The following is an 11,184-nucleotide window of genomic DNA, read 5'->3' as shown; positions in this document are numbered from 1 at the left end:
GCGCCAGGTTTCGATGGGTGTTGGATGGCACCCCGGTGCGGCCCCAAGGTGGACCGCCCGAGCTTGCCTCGCCTGAGGGTGGTATAGCTTTGTGGAGATGAGCGACGCCGCGGGTCAGGTTGGCGTTGTCGGGCTCCCCAGGAGCTCCAAAGAGGGGCACTCGGACATGACGTCGGCTTGCACGCGCACCCAGCGTTGCTTGCGACGTGGGCATGGTGTAGAAGGGCGCCACGCCCCTGCAAGCGGCATCAAACAGCTCAACGATCCGCTCAAGCAGGGCATCGCGGACACCCTCCGCCAACCTGCATCGCATCAGCTCTCGCGCCATGATGAGCGCGGCTCGCATGTTCGCCTGCTCCCGGTGAGTTTGTGGCATCGTCGCCGCAACGTAGCTCGAAGATCGCGTGGTGGCGCGAGGGCGGGCGGCGACGGCCCACGCCTCCCAGGACCAACGACATTGGGCACCGTGCGATCCGCCGGGAACATGGTGTGGAGATCCTCTTGGGCGGACGACACTGCACGGGTAGCCGAGCAACCCAGCCCTTAGCGTGAGACATCGGAGCATCAGCCATGAGAATGGCCGGGTAGTGGCGGATCGAATGAAGGAAGAGAGGCTCCGACGCACCCCCTCCCTAGCATGCCAAATGTCGGATTTCAGGTTCCGCAAACCCTTGAGAGGTTCGAACTCTGGGGCGCGTGCGAAGAACTCAACCATCACAGTCTGCCTACTTGCCAATCTCACGGCCTAGCTCGATGAATAGGAAGGAAACGAGACACAACAATTTACCCAAGTTCGGGCCACCTTGCGGTGTAAAGACCTACTCCTGCTATGTGGTGGATTAGCCTCGAGAGGCCGAGGATGACCTAGTACAGTGGGAGAACAGCCTCAGGAGAAGGCGTGTTCTTGCGCTCCAATGAGCTGATGAGTGTGAGGATGGAATGGATTTGATCCCGTCTAGTCCCCCCTCTAGAGTGGAGGCTAGGCCCTATTTATAGTGGCCTTGGTGCTCTTCCCAAATGAAGGCGGGAAGGGATCACATAATGGCCAAATTCAAAGGGGGACAACTAGTACATGTTATCCTCACAAAAGTAGTTTTCGCCTGCAAAAGCCTCTGGTGGTGACGCTGCGGTGGGCTTGGCGATGACCTCCGTCCTGGCGGTCTTGGTCTTGTTGCACCAGAAAGGAAACCTTTGGCTAATTCCTTGGGACTCCGCGCCAACGCTTGCCTCTTTAGCACGAAAGAGGAAACTGGTGCATTTCACCCGCTGGCGCTTGCCTGGCCTTGGTCATCATGGCTCACGTCAGCCATACCTCACGAGGTGAAGCTTGCATGGAAATCACTGCTCCTCGGGAGCCAGCCTAAGGAGGCCGCTCCTTGTGGAGCTCTTGGGGTGATCTTCCTCGCGAGGCTTGGTCCCTCGCGAGGGTCTTGAGTTGTTGATGCTGAAACTGGGCCACACTATGGGCCGCAGGCAGGAAAGTCTTGGTAACCCCGTTCCCAGAACACCATCAATAGCACACAGGCCCAAGGCGCCCTCGGACTTAGCTTCAAGCGAAGCCAAAGGGCAAGTGCGGAGCGCTGCGGGCCCTAACCGCCTGCGGTCTTGGTCGACACGTGGCGCTTGATTGGACGCGGGTGCCTCCACTTCCTCACGCAGCCTTAATAACTGCCAGGCCTGGTGGCCGCCCATTGTTAGCACAGTACTACCCTCATCGCTCGTCGTTCTTGCCCTTATCTCCTCCTCTCTTCCATGAACCTGCAGCTCTTCCCCTAGATTCGATGTCGGCGCCATCCCTCTCATGCCACCATGATCTGCCGCACGAAGTCCTCCTTGTTCGAGCATTGGTACAAGAGGTAGCCCTTTTCCGGAAGCACGTCTGGTGCTGGGTCGCCCGTCAGAAACTCGAGCATCATGCGCAGCGTCTTGGAAGGAAGCGCGGGCACCTGGAGCCTCATGGGGTCCTTGCTGCCAGTGAAGGCCCACATTGGGTGAGAATGGCATTGGAGCGGAGTGATGCGCCATCGGACAAACTCCTGCACCACCATCAGCGCCGTCACCCTGACCTCCTTCAACCTGGTCAGCCTAGAACAGACATGGGAAAGCCGGCGGTCGACAAGCTTCACATGCCCCCTGTCGGAGCTGGGTACCGCCGGCACTTGCGGGAGCAGGAGCAAGGGGTTGCGCACGCCGACATCCACATAAGCCCACTGCTTCCGGAACCCCCTCACATCTGGCCAGAGCTCGAAGTTGATGCCCGAGCCGGCTGTCGCCGCTATGGCCTGGAAGGCCACGCATCTTGAGCGCTGGCGGGCGTCGAACAGATGAAGCAAGTAGAAATGGCGAAACAGGGCTACGGAAGGGGCAATGCCCACCATAGCCCAACAAAGGAAGGCAAAGATAGCAAGGAGGATGATGGATTCGGGGTCCAGATGTAGCGCATGGATTTGGTAATGTGAGATGATAGCACTGAAGAAATCATAGAAAGGGGGATCAGGCCAGCTAGGAGAGCATGAAGATGGATGGGGATCTCGGTGGCTTCCATGTCAATCATGGCCCAGGAAGTGGGCCAGACCGTCGTCGCCTTCCATTTGGTGGAATCGGCGGCAAGGGCCGGACAGACCTTGGCCAAACCCTCTTGATTGATCATCGTCGACCGCTCAAGAGCAGGCTCCAAGACTGGCTGATATTCGGCCGGAGTTCAGGCTTTCCCCTTCTTCAACCGAGTGGCCACGGCGGCAAGAGAGGGATGGCGCCAGCGTCGAATCTGGGGGAAGAGCTGCGGGTTTGCGGTAGAGAGGAGGAGACAACAGCAAGCACGACGTGCGATGAGGGCAGTACTACGCTAACAACGGGCGGCCGCCAGGCCTGGCAGTTATTAAGGCTGCATGGGGAAGTGGAGGCGCGAGCGTCCAATCAAGCGCCATGTGTTGACCAAGGCCGCAGGCGGTTAGGACCCAAAGTGCTCCGCACTTGCCTTTTGGCTTCGCCTTGAAGCCAATTCTGAGTGCGCCTTGGGCCTCTGGGGTACTGTCGACGTTCTGGGAACAGGGGTACCAAGACTTGCCTGCCTGCGGCCCATGGCGTGGCCCCATCAACGGCCCGGTATGGCCCAGTTTCAGCATCAACAATTCAATACCCTTGCGGGATACCAAGCCTAACGAGGCGGACGACACCAAGACCTCCACGAGGAGCAGCCTCCTCACGCTGTCTCCCGAGGAGCGGAGATTTCTATTCAAGCTTCACCTCGTGAGGTTCAGATGACGTTAGCCATGATGACCAAGGCCAGGCGAGCGCGAACGGGCGCAGTGCACCGGTTTCCTATTTGCTACTAAAGAGGAAAGCGTAGGCGCAGAGTCCCGAGGAATCAGCCAAAGGTTTCCATTATGTTGCAACAAGACCAAGACCGCCAGGACGGCGGGACGGAGGTCATCGCCGAGCCCACCGCAGCGTCACGACCAGAGGCTTTTGCAGGCGAACACTACTTTTGTCAGGATAACATGTACTAGTTCCTCCCCTTCGAATTTGGCCGTTGTGGGATCCCTTCCCGCCTTTGTTTGGGAAGAGGACCAAGGCCACTATAAATAGGGCCTAGCCACCACCGTAGAAAGGGAGCCGGACGGGATCAAATCCACTCCAGCCTCACACTCATCAGCTCACTGGAGCGCAAGAACAAGCCTCCTCCTGAGGTTATTCTCACACTGTACTAGTTCATCCTCAGCCTCTTGAGGCCAATCCACCACAAAGCAGAAGTAGGGTTTTACACTGCAAGGTGGACCGAACTTGGGTAAACTGATGTGTCTCGTTTCCTTCCTGTCCATCGAGCTAGGTCATGAGATTGGTGAGTAGGCAGACTGGGAGGTTGAGTTCTTCACACGCACCCCAGACTTCGAACCTCTCAAGGGTTTGCGGAACCCAAAATCCGATAGAGGTACCTCTGAATCTAGCCTACATAACCTACGCGGCCAAGGACGCATACACATTTCTATGACATGTACAGGCGGTCTTGGACATGAGGGTGTGTCTGCTTCCCGTAACCGACGGGTACACGTACAACCGCGTAGGTGATGTACTTTATCTGTTTAAGCACCTTTATCATCTGAGTGTTCCATGCATTAGCATATGTGTTGTAATTATCTGTTTTGTCCGGAATATTTCATCTAAGAACCCATTAACATGTTTGCTTTTTTGAGTGGCTATTTGCTTATGTATGTAACTAGTTCAATGGGCTGCCGTGCTTTGAATCTCCTTCCTCCCAACATATTCCCCTTCTTAGGTGGATCCAGCAGGTCCCGTACCCAGACATCTGGGACCAACCACCTATCCATTTGTATTTCTTTATTTTGTTTAATATTTCGTCCTCTTCCTACAGCGGCTGGCAGCACTGTCGCGCATGCCTCGGTGACCCATCTAGCTTATGGCGTTGGCCAGGCCTTCCCACTACTCCCACACATTCTCCAGTGGCGGCAGCTCCACCGGTCCACCCTGCACCCAAACAAGTTGACCCTCATACCCCCCTCCGCCTGCGTCTTCCCCGGCTCTGGTTCATTCTGGTCCGAGGTCTCGACGTCAGCCTTTGCCTTGGTGCTCTCGTCGCGGCGCTGTCGTATGTCATTCCAAACATGGTCAACGAAAAGAGAGGTATCAGGAGACGGATGTTTGTTGAGAGGCTGACAGTCTAGGCCCACAAGGTCCATGGCCGAGGTTTTGTTGTTTAACATGCGCAGCCCATGACATGTAGACACAGTTGATCCAATAGGTTTCAACTTTTTTTGGGTCCAACAGGTATTAAGCGGCCTCTGGGCCTCCCAACCTAGCTTGTTTATAACATCAGCAGCCCAAGTTATGTTTGTATTTTCAAGACAATGCACAGCTCAGTTCTATTTTTCTATAAGAATGCAAAACGGAACCTATGTTTTCCTTTCTATAGTAATATATATACTTATCACTACTGCGGGATGGTCCAAACGCGGCACTACGATCAGAGACCCTTCGAGAAACTGTGTGCGATGCAATGATCGCAAACGGTGGTGTAGGAAAACTGTAAAAAAAGGTGCAAAATGTTTGCGATGACAGATGCATCAAACACGGTTCAGAATTTAGTTGCGTGTGCGATGCAGGGCATATGGTTCAGCTCAATGAACTATTTGTGATGAGGAGGCACAAAAGAAACGGGAAGCCAGATGAAGGCGTGTGCGATATACAGCATATGGTTCACTAGGATGAACTGTGTGTGAATGGGCAACACAATGGAAACGGTTCAACTGAACAAGATGTGTGTGATACGTGGCAAACAAGTCCGTAATCTGAAATGTGTGTGAAGACCAATAATAACATAGACGATTGCCGCTAATAAGCCGTGTGAATTTCTCTGTCTACAGTAGAATAACATGTATATATATAACTGAAGTAAACATCCAATTACATAAGTGACTATACAGATCATTCGCACACACCTCAATAAACAATTGCATGCATTCTAAAGTAGGAGAAACGATCGTCTAGTCATCTACTTCTTGTGATGCTCCCACCACTGCTATGTGGCTCGATCCCTCGTATGGGTCAGGAAGAAGACAATTCCTCATGTCAACGATCCGCGTGTACATCTCGTAGCTTGTGTACGTGTCCATGGCCGCATACTTGACACATTGTTCATCTAGTCTCTTATGCCACACACTGTGCCAGGCGTTCATGTCCTTATTGCCCTCTTTCTTCATCTTCACGTAGTAGGGGTCGATGATGGCCGAGGCAAGGTTAACTAGGGAGTTCAGTTTACTTTTGTTGCTGCCCCATACCTTGTAGTGGTGCTGGATGTTGACAAGATTCAGGCATTTCAAGTCACAACCTTGAGCGCTTTTAGATCGTTGGTGGTGTCGACCATAGCGAAACTGTAGTCGGAGCTGTTGATAAACCTGGAGAAACGCTCGCAAGGCCTTGTGGCAAGGTGGAAGTGGTAGACGAGGACGTCATGTCGCACGCACAACTGGGCGACGAAAACCTTCTGATCGTGCCCAGCGCGACCGATGGTGTACTCGAGGTCGAAGCCGACCACTCGGTACTTGTCCTCGGCAAGGAACTGCTCCATAGTTTGGATGGAGCTCTCCACCAAGACCGGATTGTTCATGTACACCACCGAGAGGGCCTTCCCCCTCACGTGGGTGTCCACTACGTGATGCATGGTGAACTGCCCGCCATTGTCGTCGTCGGCCGTTGGGAGCGCCATTGGAACCACTGGGAGCGCCATTGGGACCGCTGGATGCCCTCTCTGTATCTGTCCTCGTGGGTGTGCTTATTGTGACGTGTGATACGAGAGATGAATGTAAATGGCCGCAGGAATAAAAGGGGGCCGGGCGGCGTGGATTCTCGGCGCGTCCGCATGGCAGTTTTTCCAGCGGGTAACTGCATCGTGGCGCCGCAGCTGGCGCAATCGCTTGCACACAAACGTGCGTGATCGTGCACTGGCCCAAAACACTGGCAGCGCATGTGGAGGGACGAGGGTAGAGCACCCAGAGGGACGCGAGAGCAGAGCGCGCAGCGGGACGCGAGCAGAGCGCGCCGCGGCCGCCTGAACTACAAGCAACCACACACATGGAGCAGTTCAACACGCAGCAAATGGTCGCCTACAAGCCGGCCGACAGTTGCGTCGCTTCGTAGAGAGCGGCCGTGTGGTACCACCTCTGTCTAGTCTATAGTCTCCTTTATATTCCGTGCCATACTTTGCCCTCAAATTTAACCAATAAAATGTTAATGCATGTTTTAAAAATTATATAATTGGAAACTATGTTCAAATACAAATCCAACTACATAATCTTTGGCGACATGCATTAGTATTTTATTAGTTAAATCATACTTATCAACCAGGATGGTGGTATAGTAGGTAATTAAATCGCAAACATGGCCTTTTGTCCTCGTCTAGCATGTCTTGTCACCCCACTACCGCAAACGGCTTACAACGCAAGCTTGCGCAGTGCGCGGGGGCGTTATTTTTGCCAAATGGTGGCACCAATGAATCGTCAGTGAGCCCGTTCCCATGCAACCTTGCAGGTTCCCGCGCAAGCTTCCCACTCGACTCGGTGAAATCCCCGAAAATCCCAATGGTTACCGGCTAGCTATAAAAACCCTCATGGGCGTCGAGTCCCGCCTCGCATTTTCCCCTCCATCCCTGTAGCTTATCTCATCTGCTTCTCCCACATTCGCCAATGGCACCGGTCTGTCATTGTCGCTTAGCCACTCCGCCGTCATCAGAGGACAGCTCCAGCTGGGAGGCTACACCGCAGTGGCGGCGCAGTCCCCGATGTAGCGTAGTGCGCATGGCATCCTTATTGGGTGTGCGCAGAACACCCACCACACACTCTGCCGCCGGTGCCCGTCGAAAGCTATTGCCGGCTGCCGTTGCCGCCACACCACCGTCGAAAGCCAAGCCATCACCCGCTCCGCCGCCGCGGCCCGAAGGCGGGAGATGGCCGTCATGCCCGCCACCCCACTGCCGGCCACTGTGGCCATCACCCGCTCCGCCACCGCTGCCCGAAGGCGGGAGGTGGTGGTCGTGACCGCCAGCCCATCGTCGGCCGCCGTGGCTGCCAGCCCACCGTCGACCGCCGAGGTCATCACCCGCTCTGCCACCGCCGCCCGAAAGCGGGAGGCAGAGGTGGATGCCCGCACGTGCGATAGCGACCTTGCGTGCCACACCGAGTTCCTGTGGGAGGAGGAGGAGCACCTCGTCAAGCATGCAAAGAGCCCGACCGCCGTAGTGGCAGCGGCACCCGCCGCCTCACAGGCGAGGAATTAGGAGATCTACGAGGAGAACCACCGCTTCGAGAAGGGTTGTCTGGAGCGGCAGAGGGCGTTCGAGGCGAACATCGCTGAAGCTGCATTAGCGGCAGGCACCGCATTGCGGTTGCCCAGCTCGTCGGTAGGCTCCTCCTCCTCTGCTTCTTACTAAGCACACTCGGCAGAGGAGAGGCAGCTGGAAGTAGTACAAAGCCCCTCCGAAGTAGTAGTAGTATTTAGGGGCTATTTTGTTCAGTTCATCTGACTATAGATGTGGTGGAACATTACAACGTACTAAAAATTAGCTAGTATATATAGTTGAACTAGCTATTTCAGTACGTGGTTGGCAACAATTGGGGAAAAATTTGGTCAGTTCAGCTGCCGAGTTGAACTATTTGTATAAATTAAGAACGACTGCTTAATGTATGAATGAAATATATGCTTAATTACTGAATTTTAGTTGCAAAAATTAGATACTGCTAGTGATTTTTAGCTTCATATTTTGACAAATTGCAGTGTTACAAGGATTGACAAATCTTACCAAATTGTTTGTATGTGGTCCCACATGGGTCATCCAAACAATCGTTTGCGTTGAAGGGATGCACAAGTCCTGCGCTGCTCTCACTTTGTATACGGGTGTTCTATCTAAAACGTTTGCGATCAAGAGCTGCAGAAATCCTGCTTGGCACATTTTCTCTTGGATAGCTGGGGAAGTTGTCGGTTTGCATATGGGTGTTCTAACTAAAACGTTTGCGATGAGTGTTTTATATTTAAAAAGAGAGTTAGATGCGGCTTGGGAACCATTAATGGAGAGGATGCGAGCAAGGCAGGCGGCCATGGAAGTCAAAGGGCTCGCTTCCGAGTGAGCCTGCGCAACGAACAGCTCACATGCTTCCCGGTGAGCCTGCGCACTCAAGGACAACTTGCACGCCTCTCGGTCAGCCTGCACACCGGACGGCGCTGGCACGCCTCCCGTTCAGTCAAGGTCAAGCAGCTGTCCGCACGACACCTCCTATTAAAACCAAGACATGTGGCGTCAAGTGAATGGTTAACAGAATTTTGGATTCAATAGAATTTAAAAACCAGGCATGTGAATGTTTTGCCGGCAATCAACGGTGCCCTGGTGTTCGAAATTCATTCCCATTTCTTGCATGGGACCTAAGCATGCACCCAATGACACATATTTAATTTCTCAACCAATTTATATGCACTAGAGCATGTGAATGTAGTTCAAATTTGAATTATGCACATAAATGCATTGAGAACTCAGTTAATGCATAAAAATGTCCAACAAACCCCAAAAAATCAGAAAAAATCACACAACACTCCTGTTGTTCTATGTTGACACGAGAAAAAAAATTGAAAGCAATAAGAGGCAATGGATATCGTTTCGTCCACAAAGGTGGGACATTCCCTACCGAAAAACATCGTGCTTGTTGTGAGAAGCTCTGGTTTGTGAGAAGCATATACCCAAACCTGCGACAAATGGGACAAAATTTGTACCACGGCATGTTGATGCTGCTCCATGATAGCATGCCAAGTTTCATGAATTTCAGACGAGTTTTGGATTTACTAGAATTTAAAAACCATGCATCTCAATGTTTTGCCGACAATCAACCGTGCCCCGGTGTTTCAAATTCCCATTTCTTGCATGGGACCTAACCATGCACCCAAGGACACATATTTGTTTTTTCAACCAATTTATGTGCACTGGAGCATGTGCATGTAGTTCAAATTTGAATTGTGCACATAAAATGCATTGAAAACTCAGTTAATGCATAAAAATGTCCAAATGAACCCCGAAAAATCACAAAAATTCACACAACACTCTTGTTGTTCTATGTTGACACGAGAAAGTTTTTTGAAAGCAGTAAGAGGCAATGGATATCCTTCCGTCCACAAAGGTGGGATGTTCCCTACCGAAAACCATCATGCTTGTTGTGAGAAGCTCCGGTTTGTGAGAAGCATATACCCAAACCTGCCCCAAATGGGACACAATTTGAACCACGGCATGTTGATGCCGTTCCATGATAGCATGCCATGTTTCTTGAATTTCAGACGAGTTTTGGATTTACTAGAATTTAAAAACCATGCATCTCAATGTTTTGCCGGCAATGAACCGTTGCCCGGTGTTTGAAATTCATTCCCATTTGTTGCATGGGACCTAAGCATGTACCCAAGGACACAGATTTGTTTTTTCAACCAATTTATATGCACTGGAGCATGTGCATGTAGTTCAAATTTGAATTATGCACATAAAATGCATTGAAAACTCAGTTAATGCATAAAAATGTCCAAACGAACCCTGAAAAATCACAAAAAATCACAGAACACTCCTTTTGTTCTATGTTGACACGAGAAAAAAATTTGAAAGCAATAAGAGGCAATGGATATTGTTTCGTCCACAAAGTTTGGACGTTCCCTACCGAAAACCAACATGCTTGTTGTGAGAAGCTCCAGTTTGTGAGAAGCATATTCCCAAACCCGCCCCAAATGGGACAAATTTTTTACCCCGACATGTTGATGCCGCTCCATGATAGCATGCCAAGTTTCATGAATTTCATATGAGTTTTGGATTTACTAGAATTTAAAAACCATGCATCTCAATGTTTTGCCGGCAATCAACGGTGCCCCTGTGTTCGAAATTCATTCCCATTTCTTGCATGGGACCTAAGCATGCACCCAAGGACACATATTTGATTTTTCAACCAATTCATACGCACTGGAGCATGTGCATGTAGTTAAAATTTGAATTATGCACATAAATGCATTGAATACTCAGTTAATGCATAAAAAGTCCAAATGAACCCCGAAAAATCAGAAAAAAAAATAACACAACACTGCTGTTGTTCTATATTGACACGAGAAAACAATTTGAAAGCAGTAAGATGCAATGGATACGTTTCGTCCACAAAGGTGGGACGTTCCCTACCGAAAACCATCATGCTTGTTGTGAGAAGCATATACCCAAACCTGCGCAAATAGGAAAATAATTGTACCACAACATGTTGATGCCGCTCCATGATAGCATGCCAAGTTTCATGAATTTCAGACGAGTTTTGGATTTACTAGAATTTAAAAACCAGGTATCTCAATGTTTTGCCGACAAACAACGGTGCCCCGGTGTATGAAGTTCATTTCCATTTCTTGCATGGGACCTAAGCATGCACCCAAGGACACAAATTTGATTTTTAACCAATTTATATGCACTAGAGAATGTGCATGTAGTTCAAATTTTAATTATGCACATAAAATGCATTGAAAACTCAATTAATGCATAAAAATGTCCAAACGAACCCCGAAAAATCACAAAAAATCACACAACACTCATGTTGTTCAATGTTGACACGAGAAAGAAATTTGAAAGGAATAAGAGGCAATGGATATCATTTCGTCCACAAAGGTGGGACGTTC

Source organism: Triticum urartu, chromosome 4A (genome assembly GCF_056163025.1).
Source record: "Triticum urartu cultivar PI428250 chromosome 4A, HENAU_Tu73, whole genome shotgun sequence".
In the NCBI taxonomy this organism is placed as follows: domain Eukaryota; kingdom Viridiplantae; phylum Streptophyta; class Magnoliopsida; order Poales; family Poaceae; genus Triticum; species Triticum urartu.
Note: the sequence above shows the minus strand (reverse complement) of the source record.